Consider the following 18465-nt stretch of genomic DNA (forward strand, 5'->3'; position numbering starts at 1 on the left):
CTTTTCTCAAAATACAGAAATACTCTGACTCAAATTTGCAATGGTGATGTCAGTAAATATCCTGTCGTGGGCACATACATAATGACCATCGACGAACCATGTAGCATCGAGATCCAGAATATAACGATTCGCCCTCACCAAGTAATCACTGAGAATGATCCTGTAGAACCAACAAAAATTATAGTTTTGCCGCAATTACCTGTGAATAGAACTGGATAATATTGTCCAGTACACGTGTACTCAATATGCGAGGCATCAACTTGGACGAAGTTAAATATATGTCAACGATATTAAAGCAATCAGTGTTCAGTGATAGTGAAATGGTTAACAGTGAAAGAAATTTTAGATTCAGTGCTACTTTAGGCTATACGTCTCTATTTTTAATCTTTGTACTTGTAATTCTATTTTTACTTTACTTACTTCGTTATAAGATATTAAATGTAACATGTCTGCGAAATCATCGGATAGTTATTAAAAATGAACAAACCGATAATTTCGCACTTAAGGAGGGAGGAGTTACGCATCCACCCCAACCCTCTATATTAGGTTGAGCAATAGCCTTCCGCTGGCCTCAGCAAGACCACCGGAGAGTTCTTGCAATTTAGCATAAGCGTTGCAGTTATTGAAAAACATTTATTTCGCAATAAGGTATCGATTGTATCATTGCATGTAATTCTGGCATTAACATTTGTGACTCCAAATCGTCCACTTGTTATAGTTAAGTAATAATTAAATAAGTTTAATTTTAATTTTATTTTATTTTTTTAAAAAAAGTCAAAACGCTCCCGCAAAGTTTAACTAGGTACTTATAATATTACAAAGATGAAGTGTTTGTTTGTTTGTTTGTTTGTTTGAACGCGCTAATCTCAGGAAATACTCCAATTTGAAAAATTATTTCGGTGTTAGATAGCCCATTTATCGAGGAAGGCTATATTATATATCATCACGCTAAGACCAACAGGAGCGGAGCCACGCGGGTGAAACCACGGGGCGCAGCTAGTCATCAATAAAGTAAGATTTAACACAGGAGTAGCAATGTATATAAAATTATCATAAATATATTTATTATTTACATTAATAAGTGTGATGTATTCAGATTCCCACATGTACATTACTTCGAAATTGTAAAATCATATTAGACATAAACATTCAGGAATTAATGTATCTAACATCAATCAGAGAAAGAAAAAAATACATCACATCCGCTGCAAAAAAATACATGATACAAATATATGCTCTACCGCGCAAACTACATTTGTTTAAAATTTTCATAAGATTTTTTTTAGTTAGTAGCATAACATTTCTTATAGGGATGTAACGATACCGATATATCGGCCGATATAATAGGCATGCCGATATATCGGTATCGCCGATTATAAAAGAACCGATAACGATATCAAACAATTCAAAACCGCGCATTCAATGAACGATGCGGGAGGCCGCCCGCGCGTGCGCACTTTGTTTTCTGAAAAATCTCTACCAATAGTAAACTTTTATTATGTACTGATTGTATGTGTATAACTTAAAGTTTACTCACTTTGCAAAATAATAATACTAAAATAAATGGTTTTCTTGTTTTGTGATTTGGCATTGTTATTTAAAAGAATACGATTTACAGTTGAGTCTCTGTTAAATGTTGGTAACTTTTATGCATAATTCACTATTTATTTTTCTACCAAGCCATTGATATCGGTATCGGTATAGCCGATATTTTAAAACTAATATCGGTATCGGTATCGTATCGGCAAAATCATGTATCGTTACATCACTAATTTCAAACTCAAAAGTTTATTTTTTCAATTAGACGTCATCTAGAATCACTATTGAATAGTCTTTACATAGTTTGACCATTTACCATCTGTATAAGCTTAGTGTATAAGATACTAAATATATTAATATAGTAAATTGATTGTAAAGAACAATTTTATTAATCCATAACAAAAACATTTCTTTCATAAGATTAAGGACGCATATACAAATTGACGCGCATCAATTTTACGTTTTGAGTCTTACTACTACACGTGCACGGCTCACACACACAGCGAAATGCGAGAAACGACGAAATTATGACTAAACTGACACGACTTGATAATTGAACTTATTTTTATTGCCATGTTTTTTTTTTTTTAATTTACTTTGATTTGTTTGTAACGTTGAATGGTCACAAAAGTAGATACCATTTACCTAATTTCATTGGACAGTGATTGATTGGTAAACAAGTACTTGCCAAAGTGTACTTCGAAGACGGCTACTGGAACTAATAGATGATTAGAGCTACGTGTACCAAGTTTGGGCTCATTTTGTTAGTTATGTTGAGACCTTACCTCCGGACTTGATGGAGTGACCTGAAGGTGTACTTCGAAGACGGCTACTGGAACTAATAGACGAGTAGAGCTAGGTATGCCGAGTTTGGGCTCGTTTTGTTAGTTACGTTGAGACCTTACCTCCGGACTTGATGGAGTGACCTGAAGGTGTACTTCGAAGACGGCTACTGGAACTAATAGACGAGTAGAGCTAGGTATGCCGAGTTTGGGCTCGTTTTGTTAGTTACGTTGAGACCTTACCTCCGGACTTGATGGAGTGACCTGAAGGTGTACTTCGAAGACGGCTACTGGAACTAATAGACGAGTAGAGCTAGGTATGCCGAGTTTAGGCTCATTTTGTTAGTTATGTTGAGACCTTACCTCCAGACTTGATGGAGTGACCTGCAGGTGTACTTCGAAGACGGCTACTGGAACTACTAGACGATTTGAGCTAGGTGTGCCGAGTTTGGGCTCATTTTGTTAGTTATATTGAGACCTTACCTCCGCAATTGATAAAGTGACCTGCAGGTGTACTTCGAAGACGGCAACTGGAACTAACAGACGAGTAGAGCTAGGTGTGCCGAGTTTGGGCTCGTTTTGTTAGTTATGTCGAGACCTTACCTCCGGACTTGATGGAGTGACCTGAAGGTATACTTCGAAGACTGCTACTGGAACTAATATACGAGCTGAGCTAGGTGTGCCGAGTTTGGGCTCGTTTTTTTAGTATATAATTTTGTTGTGGTATCAAATGCAAGTGGGTTTTCGAAAACTAGAAAGAAAATACTTTTATTTGGCACATACATATACTACTGATAGGTACTTGCAAATACTTTTTAAGTTCCAATATACTGAAACATTACTATAAATAAAATGTTGTGTGGTTTTATGAAACCACGGTAAAAGTGAAACTGTTCGAACGGTTCCGAACACTGCTTTGTGTAGCGCATGTCGCGTGCCGAGTAGGGCATGCACCCGGGTTTACCCGGTTCCGAAAAACCCGGGTAAACCCGGGTTTTTTGATGATCTTGAGAACCGGGTCTGAAAAGTATGAAACCCGGTTCTCCCGGTTCCGACCAAAATATTAAAATATAAAGTATTATTTATATTTTGCTGCATTATTTTTTGTATCTGGCAACGTCAGACTCACGTGCATCGCGAATTTTCGTGCCACGCTTCAAGCGTGGCTCTGATTGGTTGTCTAACCTTAGATTCTATAAGTTTCCTACGGTTGTATTACCAAAAAAAAAAAATTTGGCTTCGAAAATGACAAAAATTAGGCTACAGAAATATTTTTATTAGATTTCTCGTGAATTTGAAAAGCTGTTGATTTTACTGTTTCATATAATGATCCAGTCATGTTTTTGTTTTTGGTATCAAGCTGTTTATATCGAATACTCAAGTCTTCGGTCTCTTTTATGTGAAAAAGTCAAACTCACAAGCCAACGCATCAAAATGTACAGCCGTAAATGCTGAAAATTTTCGCAAATTTCGACATTCGCATGGGACTAAAAACCTACAGCTGGGTACTTTTCATGAACACAGAGCCTTTAAATTTGGTAAAAGTAACGTCTTATAACACAGATAAAGGAAAAATTGCTAGAAACATAAATTTTATTTTCGGAGCGCGAGTCCGACTCGCACTTGGCCGGTTTTTTGCTTTATAGTTTGCAGTTAATGAATAAGGTTTAAGTTTATATGTAATACTAGCGGTCCGCCCCGGCTTCGCCCGTGGTACATGTTTACGTTTTCTCTACATAAGAACCATCCTCGTACTTCAAGGAATATAATAAAAAAAGAATTATCGAAATCGGTTCAGCCGTTCTCGAGTTATGCGCTTACCAACACATTTTGCGATTCATTTTTATATATAAGACTAGCGGTCCGCCCCGGCTTCGCCCGTGGTACATATTTACGTTTTCTCTACATAAAAACCATCCTCGTACTTCAAGGAATATAATAAAAAAAGAATTATCGAAATCGGTTCAGCCGTTCTCGAGTTATGCGCTTACCAACACATTTTGCGATTCATTTTTATATATAAGAAGATTATGATAACAAGGTTCTTTTATAAGACTGATAAATAAAGAAAAGTATTGAAATTTTGTTTCTTTATTAATTTAATAAAATAAGACACAAGCTGCGTAAAATAAAAGGCCCATCAGTTACTTTTACAGTTACTTTTGTTTAATTTCGTATTTTTTCCGAAGTATTATAAAAGAACCGGGTAACCCGGTTCTACCCGGTTCTGAGGTCGATTTGGAACCGGGTTTCAGAAACTTGGAACCGGACTCGGTTCTGCATGCCCTAGTGCCGAGTAGGTATACCTACTCGGCAGCCGCGATACACGCGACATGCGCTACACAGACCAAAAAGTTTGAGACGATGTAATAAAAGTTTCACTTTAATAAAATCTATCAAAAATCTTATATCATACGTATATAATATGTATCTTTATTTATATCTAACTAGCGACCTGCCCATGCTTCGCATGGGTGCAATGGCACGGCCGCGGCGGCCGGCCGGTACCGCCGCAAACGCTACGTCCCGCAATTTTTAAATCTATAATATCTTCGAAAATATTCACTTAAATCATACGGTGTAAAGGGCCATATAGATCTATATTAAATGAACAATGTATTTAAGGTATTTAATTGGTTAAGAATTAATGCTGTATTGGTTAAAATCGCTTCGAAAATTAGCCATTATTTGTCGTAAAAAGTAAATGACAAAAAAAAGTAATTGTGGGTTATCCATAAGAGATAGACATATACCATCACGGACTTTTCCGTAGACTTTTTCAATGTGTACAATACTTAGTACATTATTTTGATAGAACTCGTAGGGTTCAGCCTGCGTTTGCAATGTAAGCGGAATAAATGTTATTATTTACGACATCACATTAGAAACCTCAAAAATAACAGTACTTTTCCACTATTTAATGGATGTTATTATACATATAAACCTTCCTCTTGAATCACTCTATCTATTAAAAAAAAAACCACATCAAAATCCGTTGCGTAGTTTCAAATATTTAAGCGTACAAAGGGACATAGGGACAGAGAAAGCGACTTTGTTTTATATGTACTATGTAGTGATGATAGTGATAATATAATGTATCTATCTATTTATAATCAACTAGCGGTCCGCCCCGGCTTCGCCCGTGGTACATATTTCGCAATAAATATAAAACATAGCCTATGTTCTTTCTCAGGGTCTTAAGATTATCTGTGCCAAATTTCATCAAAATCGATCCAGTAGTTTATGCGTGAAAACCATACATACATACAAACCTTTCCTCTTTATAATAATACTAGCGACCCGCCCCGGCTTCGCACGGGTGCAATGCTGATACTAAATACACTACAGAAAAATTGTGAACGTTGTATAGGTATAAAAATATAGCGGCCCGCTCCGGCATCGCAATTCGCACGGGTATAAAATACATAGCCGGGCGGCCGCAAACGCTACGTCCCGCAATTTTTAAATCTGTAATATCTTCGAAAATATTCACTTAAATCATGCGGTGTAAAGGGCCATATAGATCTATATTAAATGAACAATGTATCCATGGTATTTAATTGCTTAAGGATTAATGCTGTATTGGTTAAAATCGCTTCGAAAATTAGCCATTATTTGTCGTAAAAAGTAAATGACAAAAAAAAGTTATTGTGGGTTATCCATAAGAGATAGACATATACCATCGCGGACTTTTCTGTAGACCTTTTCAATGTGTATAATACTTAGTACATTATTTTGATAAAACTCGTAGGGTTCAGCCTGCGTTTGCAATGTAAGCGGAATAAATGTAATTTTTTACGACATCACATTAGAAACCTCAAAAATAACAGTACTTCTCCACTACTTAATGGATATTATTATACATATAAACCTTCCTCTTGAATCACTCTATCTATTAAAAAAAACCGCATCAAAATCCGTTGCGTAGTTTCAAAGATTTAAGCGTACAAAGGGACATAGGGACAGGGAAAGCGACTTTGTTTTATACTATGTAGTGATGCCACTTTGCGTTGTAATTTTATAACTCAAGAACAGGCTCACCTATCCAAACAAAATGTTTAGGCTTTTTTCAGACTATTAAGTACATGGTTTATGTGAAGTTTGGTAAGGTAGAGTAGTGTATAGTATGGTAGAATAGGGTAAAGTAGTGTAGAGTAGAGTAGTGTAGGGTAGGATAGATAGGGTAGGGTTATGTAGGGTAAAAGATAAAAAAATGGATAAAACTCAAGAAAAACAATTCTTTTTAATTAATTCTTAGTTTTCATTATATTACTATGGCAATTTGATGAATGTTCCTGTAGTTCCATATTTCTTTTGAATTTTGGATCGGTCAATTCTGGAAGGAGGCTGTTCTTATAAAATCGAATTAAATGTGTCTTCATGTTCTCCTTCAAAAATTGATCGTCATATCTTTCCGGTTGCCCTTCGGGTGTATCATCACGACTACCTTCACGTAGCTCTAATCGTCTATTAGTCCCAGTAGCCGTCTTCGAAGTACACCTTCAGGTCACTCCATCAAGTCCGGAGGTAAGGTCTCAAGTCTCAACGTAACTAACAAAACGAGCCCAAACTCGGCATACCTAGCTCTACTCGTCTATTAGTCCCAGTAGCCGTCTTCGAAGTACACCTTCAGGTCACTCCATCAAGTCCGGAGGTAAGGTCTCAACGTAACTAACAAAACGAGCCCAAACTCGGCATACCTAGCTCTACTCGTCTATTAGTTCCAGTAGCCGTCTTCGAAGTACACCTTCAGGTCACTCCATCAAGTCTGGAGGTAAGGTCTCAACATAACTAACAAAATGAGCCTAAACTCGGCATACCTAGCTCTACTCGTCTATTAGTTTCAGTAGCCGTCTTCGAAGTACACCTTCAGGTCACTCCATCAAGTCCGGAGGTAAGGTCTCAACGTAACTAACAAAACGAGCCCAAACTCGGCATACTTAGCTCTACTCGTCTATTAGTTCCAGTAGCCGTCTTCGAAGTACACCTTCAGGTCACTCCATCAAGTCCGGAGGTAAGGTCTCAACGTAACTAACAAAACGAGCCCAAACTCGGCATACCTAGCTCTACTCGTCTATTAGTTCCAGTAGCCGTCTTCGAAGTACACCTTCAGGTCACTCCATCAAGTCCGGAGGTAAGGTCTCAAAGTAACTAACAAAACGAGCCCAAACTCGGCATACCTAGCTCTACTCGTCTATTAGTTCCAGTAGCCGTCTTCGAAGTACACCTTCAGGTCACTCCATCAAGTCCGGAGGTAAGGTCTCAACATAACTAACAAAACGAGCCCAAACTCGGCATACCTAGCTCTACTCGTCTATTAGTTCCAGTAGCCGTCTTCGAAGTACACCTTCAGGTCACTCCATCAAGTCCGGAGGTAAGGTCTCAACATAACTAACAAAACGAGCCCAAACTCGGCATACCTAGCTCTAATCGTTTATTAGTTCCAGTAGCCGTCTTCGAAGTACACCTTCAGGTCACTCCATCAAGTCCGGAGGTAAGGTCTCAACATAACTAACAAAACGAGCCCAAACTCGGCATACCTAGCTCTACTCGTCTATTAGTTCCAGTAGCCGTCTTCGAAGTACACCTTCAGGTCACTCCATCAAGTCCGGAGGTAAGGTCTCAACGTAACTAACAAAACGAGCCCAAACTCGGCATACCTAGCTCTACTCGTCTATTAGTTCCAGTAGCCGTCTTCGAAGTACACCTTCAGGTCACTCCATCAAGTCCGGAGGTAAGGTCTCAACTCTCAACATAACTAACAAAACGAGCCCAAACTCGGCATACCTAGCTCTAATCGTTTATTAGTTCCAGTAGCAGTCTTCGAAGTACACGTTCAGGTCACTCCATCAAGTCAGAAACTAAATATGAAATTTATAATCCCATAAGTATAAAATCTATAAATAAAATAAATGCGTGAAGGATCAAGTTTATTAGGTGAAATATTTTGTATTCGTACAGTGATCTTTTCGTAAACGAGGAGCTGCTTACAAGCGTCACAGTGTCTACTCACAACGGCGGCTGAGCGCAGACTAAATTACTAAAATATTTCATTACAAATTGTGTTGCAATAATTCAAGGTAGTGACAAATAAAATAACCCTTATTTCAATGCAATAAGTATCACGCGTTACAGCTAAATATGTGAAAAAATAAGATTTGATTTTAATTTTTTTCTCAGCCTATTTGTAACATTTTGATAGTTTTATCTAGTACCTTTTTGAGTTAGACATGTCTACTTACTTAAAATATTTTTAAATAAATCAATTTGTTTTATTAAATACAAGAAAAATGTTCGTTTATTCAGCACGATATTGTCAATTTTGGGTGAAGAGGCAACGGAAATTATTTTTTTCAATATTATAAACCAAAATTTTCGACTTAAAATATAGTACCATTTAAAGATTAAGGAGTAATCTATTTATGGTAATTATTAGTTAAATTTGGTTTTGTACTATTTCGCCGCAAAATGCACCGAAAAACTGCGTATTTTTGTCAGATTCGTAAACGCGTCCTTAAACATTTTTCAATGTGCTTTTTTAAGATTGAAAACTAATAAAGATTTTCCAAGCCCGGCCTTAAGAAAACCGGTAGGCATGACTTGGACAATCGCACTTAATTGCCGAGTATATGCCTTGTTTGTCCCCGCACCCATGTCGTTAATATGTCGCAGGAAAGTCTATCCAAAATGTAACCTATAGTAGAGCCATTTTAATAGGTAACATTTGACAGTTCAACAAAATTCAACAACGTAACCTAGTAACGACGACATAGAATAACATGATATTTCGTTTTGTTAGAACTGCACATTTGCTTAACTTTTTTCAATTACGATTACATATTTATAATAATAATGACCGATGCAACTAATTTTAGGATTTGATTTTACTGATAAACCATTCTAAACATAATAAACATTTTCTTATTTAAAGAACTGACGTCGCTACAATTTTGTGTCAATAAACCTTTTTTCTTTTTAAATACCAGAGACGTTACTCTAAAAATCGAAATCTGACATCTAGAATCGAATGCATTGATTACTTGGGAATAAAAATCATCATAAATTATTGACATGTGTTTCAAGTTCGATTAACAAATGTTTAAAGTCCGTATCGATTAATTCGCTTTAATCGATGTTTTTAAGCAGGTTACCACCCTTTGAAGATAAAATTGATAGACGTCAAATGTTGCCTATTAAATTGGCTCAACTATACTTTTCCTAATTCCTAGAAAAAACTTGGAGCTTGAAGATTGGAGCTTTCACTTGCTAAAGTCGAAGAAAAGGAAATTTTTTAAAGATATTTGAAATATAAATAATAATTCACGTGAAAAAATCTTAGGATAAATCCAATTGCAATCTAATAGGTAAACTACGCACACTGATTGATTGATTCTTAAACTTGCCCGAGATCTATTTTTATACAGGTAACTTTTGCAGCTTTCCGCCCGCGCCTTCGCTCGCGTTTTCAAAGAAAAACCCGCATAGATCCCGTTCCCGTGGGATTTCCGGGATAAAACCTATACAATGTGTTAATCCAAGTTACCCTCTATATGTGTGCTTAATTTCATTGTAATCGGTTCAGTAGCATTTGCGTGAAAGAGTAACAAACACACACATACACATCCTCACAAACTTTCGCATTTATAATATTAGTAGGATAGGATAGGGATAAAATAATGTTGCATTGATAAAAAAACATAAGAACTAGACATGCATAAGAATGTTATATACTTTGTTATAGATGAAACCTGAAAGTTTTTTCAGTACAAAGTTTCGGTGGGACAGTATAGATGACTCATCAGTCAGCAGATGTTTACTTTCATCCGTTATAAATGATTCCCTTATGTTTCATTTTCAGTTTTACGTTTAGAAATTAAAGATGATGTTCAAACCACCGTGTCCAATACTTACTGTTTACAATGTCGGTTTTCAAAGCTTTTGATGTCCTATTCAGCTTATCATTATTATTATGAATAACAAATACACAAATTAAAAAGTGTTAAATAAATTCTATCAAGAACATTATAAACATCTGTTATAAGTACCTGCATTGTTTCATAAAAATATTCAAAAATGATTATTATTTAAATAAAGATTAAGTTGGCAAATTAAAATCATATACCTAAACTAATTTAAGATTAGTTATTTTGTTCATAACACATATCGCACGCTGAGAACGAAAGTGACCTAACTCAAAATTTTGCAAAAATGAGTTATACTCATAAAATGACTCAGAATAAGGTATTCTATCATTTAATAAATCAAAAACTATCCTATGTCACCTAGAAACCGAAAAACACGTATGTTGCGTCTCTTTATAATTTGCGTATTTTAAACGCCCCTCCGCTAAAATAGTGACCGTTTTAGTATTATGTCGGCACGGTGATTACATTTCTTAGTTTTAAAGTGATTTAATCCTGATTGCGGCGTTTATTTACCGAAAGGTAAGTAAATATTTTGTCAATGTTCTAATCCTAAAAAGACCGTTATTCGTATTAGGTCACTTTTGTACTAAAATGCAGTTTTTGAATTGTGACTTAAATCATATTAAGTCATTTTTGTATTATCAACTATTCTAAAGGTAACGGCATATTTCTCGTTATGCCTGTACTTTATTAAATGCTTTCTTTGTTTAAGTGTATTATGTATAAATAGGCCGTTTTAATAATATTTTGATAAGTTAATTTTATGGCGTATTAAAGTTTATGTCGTTGTTTCAATAATAATTTGTTTAAATATTTATGTTTAGGTCATTATATGAAGAGATTAAAGATGATTTTATATTACAAATGGTTCAAGAAAATGAAAAAGAAAACGAAAAATTCATACCCAAAAAGTTATCATGAAATACAAGAGTTTCCTCGCTGAGTGATCATCATCATCTGAGGCTCTACAGCTGCTAGTGGGCCTTGGCCTGGTCCAGTATTTTCTTCCAGATCTCTCGGTCCTTTGTCTGAGTTCTCCAGATTTTCACAGCAATCATTAGATGCCATCCAACCATTGGAGCTTCGGCCCATCTGGTTTTCCATAGAGAAGACGCAGAGGTGCCTTCTTGTCGTCCATATGTGCCTCGTATCCGGCCCAGCGTAAACGGCCTAGTTTTATGGTCTATAAGACATTCGGCTCCTCGTACATTTCATAAAGCTCATGGTTATAACGCGTTCTCCAATGTCTATTTTCCAGCACAACACCGAAAATCCGTCTAAGGATTTTTCGCTCGAACACCAGCAGGCAATCCTCATTTTTTTACTCAGGACCCAACTTTCGGACCCGTATGTTAGTACTGGTCTTAGTAGGGTCTTTTATAGCAGTACCTTTATGTTTCGGGATAGCAGTTTCGATCAAAAATATCTTAGAAGGCCGTATCAGCCATAATTCGTTTACATATTTCTGCAGATATTTCGTTCTGGTTTGTTATCAATTATGCCAGGACAACAAAGTCACGTACAGCCACGAACTTGACTTGTAGACCGAGCTTTTGGGCAGTTTGGTCTATAGCAAGATATGCGTTAACAGCAGTAGAGGATCACTGCTGGTAGCGTCCTCCCGATCCAGGTCTATATCAACCGCGTATCTCAGTATTTGTATCTATTCGAAAAATAAAGTGCCCGATGTCTCAATTTCTGGAATCTCGGATGCATTTTTATAAGGCTATGTTAATCAGAAGGCTGGAGAGCGCATCACCCTGCCTAAGGCCTTCCATTGCCCTAAAAGGTTGCAAGATACTGAATGGATCCGAACGACGCTTTTTTATTTTTTTAACGTCATTGCTGTAAGTGACACCAATTGTGGTGGAATGCCGATCTCAGTCAACGCTTGGTACAGGAAATTTTGGTGAACATTGTCGTATGCAGCCTTAAAATTCACGAAAATAATATGGTGTGTTATGACATTGAACTCAAGTGTTTAAAAACTTAACAGTAGTCGAACGGTTAGGGCCCCAAGCGTACTGATAGTTGCCTAGTTTGTCTTCTGTGTATGGAGATATTCTATTGAAAAGGACATAGGCGAAGATTTTATATGCCGTGTTTAAAAGAGATATACCGTGATAATTCTGGCAAATATGTCACCTTTCTTGTGCTGTACACACCGCTGTAATATATACCCTATGTTACTGCGATGTTCCACTCATCAGGTGTATTAGATTATATTAGAAAAATTTAACTATAATTTTTTTTATGTCATTGTTGTGGCAACCCTGTACTTAGTCTGTGGTTCATGTACCTATGCAATGTGTAAGGCAATGTGCTTTTAGAAAGAATAAAGAAAAGTTAACAGGGCGTCGTTTCAGACTACCACACCTGGACTATCAGCCCATAAAATTTCTCCTTAAAGCTAGTTTCAGCATATTTAAGCAATTCCACGCAGCAAGATATCTGGGATGTTAGTATAATTTTGTATGGCAGAAGGTGTTTCAGCAGTTTCTGTGCTATTTAGCAGTTCTTGGAAGTACTAATTCCATCTTTTAATAATATCGTTCTTACTATTTAGTAGCTCACTATCTTTACTTTTACAAGCTGAGGTTCTAGGTTTGAAATCTTTCCTACCTCTACTCTATTAGTTTGGCTGTAAAAGTTTCTCCAGTCCTTCGTTGAGAAACTTTTAGCAATCTCTTCAAGTTAGTTGACATCAACACATTTCTTCTTCTTTCTCTTGTGTAGTTATTTTTTTTCATTCGTCGCGCTTTATGCTCTCTATCGTCTGCAAGTGTAGGTCTGCTGTAACGATAGGTATGCTTCATTCTTTTCGTTAGTAACCTTTTGGCATTCGGCCACTTGTTTCTGCATCGTATCTCATTACCTAGATTTTCACTCGCAGCTGTTAGTAGAATTTTACATAGTATTTCCCAGGATCTTACTTGCGTTTTGTTCGCTATTTATCTATCTGCTCTGAGCCAAAATTTTTAGATAAACTTTCATTTTAATAGGTGCGAAATAAATCTATACTACATAGTATAAAACAAAGTCGCCTTTTCTGTTCCTATGTCCCTTTGTATGCTTAAATCTTTAAAACTACGGAACGGATTTTGATGCGGTTTTTTTTAATACATAGAGTGATTAAATAGGAAGGTTTTAGTGCATAATTTATTAGGTTTGAAACAAAGTAGGCGAAGCCGCGGGCGGTAAGCTAGTAATATTATAAAGAGGAAAGGTTTATATGTATGTATGGTTTTCACGCATAAACTACTGAACCGATTTTGATGAAATTTGGCACAGATAATCTTTAGACATTGAGAAAGAACATAGACTACCTTTTATTGCGAAATATGTACCACGGGCGGAGCCGGGGCGGACCGCTAGTTCCTAACTAAAACTGCACTTTTGTATTTCTTTTTTTAATTAATTATACTGAATTATCATTTTTTGTTGATTAATAATACCAATATTAGAGTTGATTGCCCATAGGTATTAAGTAAATAGTAAAAATGAGTCTTGAAACAAACAATAAATATAATTTCTTAGTTAACATTTGGTTTCATTAGACTACTTCCCATTAATATTTTAATACTAAGTTGACATAATTCAGGTTACGTCCAAATGCATGCATAGAACAAAAATACTAAAGTGACTCATTCCCAAACTAGTCAAAGATGATTTACAAGTTTTCAGTACTAAAGTGACGCAATATCTAATGGTAATTTTTAAAAAAAGATAAAAAATATTTAAATTAAATTAAATTTATTTTTTATGGATTGTATGGGTGGACAATATCCTCTAAAATGATATCAGACTTTAATATCTTATATAACTTTGCATGCGAACAAATTATGACATGATTTGTAAATAGTTCTGTAAATTACGAACACTTTTTTGATGATTCCCAAAAAACACGAATTTCGTATTAGGTCACTTTCGTTCTCAGCGTGCGATATATACGAGTAAGTCGGTGGATACAATCATTCTTAAACGAATTTTTCTTCTTTTTATTCTCAATCAAAAAAGCTTTTACCTTGAAATACGGTTCATTAGGTAGAAATAGATAATGTAAAATGCGTAAGATAAATATATTTCCGATTAATAAAAAAGCTAAGTATTTGCGGAATAACTTCAGTTGATTATTGAATAAGTACAATAAAATTAATAAAACACCAGAAGACCTGGCTAAACTAAGCGACCGACGTGACCATCATCCTAAAATGTTAAAAACCTAGCGAATAAGGTTTATAATTACCTAAGTAGGTTCATGAATTAAATATTCTTATCATCTTTTTTTTTTTTTTTTTTTTTATCGTTGGGAAATGCATTTACGCATCCCCCTCTACAGTTTTACTGCCCGAGGGGGTATGTGGGACTCGCATGAAGCCATACCCACTAAAACCCAACGGTGGCCACCGTTCATCTTCGGCGACAGGGGTTAACAGCCAGGCCTTGTACCCCTGCCGCCTAAATATTCTTATCATCTAGCTTATCTGGAATAGCACAGATAAACTAATATAAAATGAATTTATTATTATCACCTAGATTATCTGAAGTATTTTTAGTTAAATAATTATTTATTAAGATTATTTATTTATGAACTATATTAATTGATATTATTTTTAAAATGTATAGATGTAATAATTATAAATATTTTCTGATATTCAAGTACTTTACCTACAATTATTATCATCTCTACATAGTATAAAACAAAGTCGCTTTCTCTGTCCCTATATTTCCCTATGTCCCTTTAATCTTTATATGCTTCAATCTTTAAAACTACGCAATGGATTTTAATGCGGTTTTTTTAATAGATAGAGTGATTCAAGAGGAAGGTTTTAGTATATAGACTTAAGGTGATGAATTAATTTTTCTAACATTTACGGCCCTTTTTAAACCTTCGTAATTTTTATATTATTAAAGTTGTCGTGATGAAAATTCTTGACAAGAAAGTTCAATAGTAACACAATACGTCTACCGTTTTAGAAACATGATTCCATGATATTTTCTCGATAGAAAAAAAATACAAAGTTCTCATTGTTATTTTTTTTTAATCTCTGGCATCTTCAAAATAACAAACGTAAAGTTACGACTTTTTGGATATTAACTATAAAATATACAACCGATACGTCTACCGTGTTAGAATTTTGAAATATGCGATGGTTTTGAAATAAACAAGAAATACTTGAAATTAGCGCCTGACCAGCCAATATAGCGAGAGCCGCCCTGTACCTTCCTACCCCGATCGCTGCACGAGTCATTCCCGCTACGGCCGTCACACGGGGAACTTGTGTCGCTTGCGCAATCGTAAAAAAGGGTGACAACACGATAAGACAAAATGAGACAAATGGGGACAATAAAGAAAATAAGAAGAAGAAACATAAAGGTTGGAGGAAAAAGAATACTTACAATTGGAACAAATTAATGAAGTAAGTTGGTTTTATTTTAAATTTGATGATAATTGTATTATAGACGATGTTTGATATGTACCCCTGTTTTAAGTACATAACGAATGTGTAAGATTTTTTCATTTATAGCATAAATAATCTTTTCAGAAATCCGGAATCCAGAAGGAAAATAAACCCACTGATTGTTCACAATGTGAACCCACTCCTTCGTAAGTACCTTTATTCAGTCAAAAATGTATGTTATCAACGCTCTACTGGTTCTATCGCATGATTCCATTTTTAGCAAAAAGCAACAAAGTGCGAAGAAATAAAAAATCATGGTGAACTTAGTGGAAGTATGGTGGACGTAATATGGAATTATGGAACAGGAGCTCGTTGGAGTAGTATTATATTTTAAAAAAATACGAAAAAACAAGAATTTCTTAGTAGGTGGTAGATAAGTATGTTGTATAAAGAATTTGATGTTGATATTTATTTCATTTATACTTACTACACCTGTGCGGGAAATTGCTTAGTACTAAAACAGGTTTATATTCATATTTACATAGTAATGTGAGTTTTCATTTCGAAAAATTTTGTGTAAGTATATTAAATTGAGTTCCTGGGTGATCTAGAAACGCAATTGGGCCCGGAGGATGGCGCTGCAGTCACTCCTCCTAATCACATGAACCGATTTGGATGAATATTTGTGTGCACATTTCATTGTTGTGGGATGATTGGTTGATTCGTTTTCACATTAGCTAATATTATGTATTTTTGTTGTTAGAAAGTAAACTTAATTTAATGTTTATAATACATTATTATTGGTATAAATAAGCCAGTGTTCGTCTCACATTGCTGTACCTGCCTACCTATCCTACCAGGGCCTAACTTTGTTCTGGCTATTTTATTTTGATTATTTGTAATGAATAATTACAATTATAATAGAGTGCAAAAAATAAATACATGCGTCAATATATTTTGTGTTTTTTTTAAACAATTTTTTTATTTAAAAAAATATCATTCCGACCGCGGCTTTGCCCGTGTGGAATTAGGTTATATCGTGAATCCTGTTTTATCCCACAGAAGTGTTCAGTTCGGATAAAAAGTATCCTATGTGTAAATCCAGGCAATTAGCTATATTTTATCAAAATTGGTAATGTAGTCTTGACGTGATTAAGTAACAACTAACAAAAAAATATACAAATTAACATCCAAAGTTTCGCATCAGTTTTACTGTATTAGCGATAACTTCCACTCTTGACTTTGACTGAGAAGAATTAGGGTTTATAACTTCTTTCAGAAATAGTACCTTTCATTTCTGGGCATGATGTAATATCTACGTCAGCATCAAATTCTATCTAAATCAATTCAGTAGTCCGCGTAATTAGGTACCATTTCATTTTTTCAGAGTAACAATATTTTTTGTTATTTTAAAGATTATTTATAACCTGTATTATTTTGTAATAAAGTAAACATTACGAAATAATAATAATTAATAATTATCACTCAGCCGGAGTTTTTTATTCAGCACCGCCGCGAGGCGAGATACTTGCCCCCCCATTAATAATTATTAATAATGTCTAAGTAGTTGTTAAAAAGAAGATAATTTTGTGTTTATAAGCAAGAAAATAAAACCAATAAATCAACAATTAAATATATGTATAACAATATTATAACTGTATGACGACTCCATACATGTTTGTCCCGAGTCGGCCAGCGGCAGCGCGGCGAGTATGCAAGAATGACTTCGCGCACACCAGCGTTCGCGATAGCGAGCTATTAGACTCCGCCCGCCAAGCAGTGGATTTTTTTTTGTGTATCGTCTTAATCATTAGATTTTAGACAAAGCGGGCGAAGCCGCGGGCGGGAAGTTAGTTTCGTGTTAAGTGGAACGAAACTTTATCTTTTAATAAAAATCCAACGGAATGAAAACCATTAAGTCAGTTCTGAGAATACTCAGCGTTAAATGAATACCAAACGTTGTTTTCATTTGAAAAAGAAAACATCTGTAAAACAAGGCTAATTATAACTATATATAGATTAAAGACCAAGATAGCTAAGAAAGATAGCCGATGTACGAAACAAAACTGATGCTATCAGCATTACAATTACACGCATTTTAAATGTATTGGAAAAAATAAAAGTAAAAATTATAAATATTACTAACCTTGAAAACACGCTAAAATTATGCACGCGCAATCCAAACATAATAATTATTATCACACAACTTATTCACAAATAGTTCCTTGAAAAAATTACCATAAACAAAATTTTCGCGGCAATATCATTTCTTTTTTTCGAACAGCGAGCGCTACAGATAACGCAATAGAGCGGGCAAAAAGTTTTCATCGAAGCGCGGGAAAGTCGCTTGGAGGCGGTCGATCGCAACGCGTCGGTTCCGAATTCTGTCATAATGTTCTTGGCGAGGGTGCGCGAAGATAAACACATTTCATAATACAAGGATAAACAACTATAAAACATAAAAATTTAACGTCTTTCACACGGATATTTTGCCTTTATTATAATTTGGATTGCTCATTAGCAGTAAGAAAACAATTTTTTTCTTCTGTTTTTACTTAATATGTGAAGTAAACTACTTATATTCAATATTTTGAACCTCTCATTTTGTTTTACGAACTTTTCATAAATATTCGTTTGAATGCGCCATTTTAAATAAACATAAGCTTTTAGTTTTATAACATTATTTATCTTGTGTGAATTATACAGTAGAAAAAAGCGGTTTGCGATGGCACAATATTTTTAAATTAAATATTATTACATACCTACTACATAATATTATGAATAATTCAAACTAGTGATTTTCCTGGAAACACCATC

General features: G+C 35.1%; 1 long non-coding RNA gene across 2 annotated transcripts; it reads left to right on the forward strand.

Annotated features, from left to right (window-relative positions):
- The first annotated feature begins 15090 nt into the window (after positions 1-15090).
- LOC149905430 (uncharacterized) lies at positions 15091-16601 on the forward strand. 2 transcript variants are annotated; one of them, XR_016457168.1, is made up of 3 exons: positions 15091-15666; positions 15793-15854; positions 15929-16601. It is a non-coding gene; the product is annotated as an uncharacterized LOC149905430 (long non-coding RNA). The 2 variants fall into 2 exon arrangements; XR_016457167.1 differs by having other exon boundaries at positions 15091-15854.
- The last annotated feature ends 1864 nt before the right edge of the window (positions 16602-18465 follow it).

This window comes from Colias eurytheme, chromosome 10 (assembly GCF_061535395.1).
Source record: "Colias eurytheme isolate Ceu_HAF_F1 chromosome 10, ilColEury1 Martin Lab GWU primary, whole genome shotgun sequence".
Taxonomy (NCBI): Eukaryota; Metazoa; Arthropoda; class Insecta; order Lepidoptera; family Pieridae; genus Colias; species Colias eurytheme.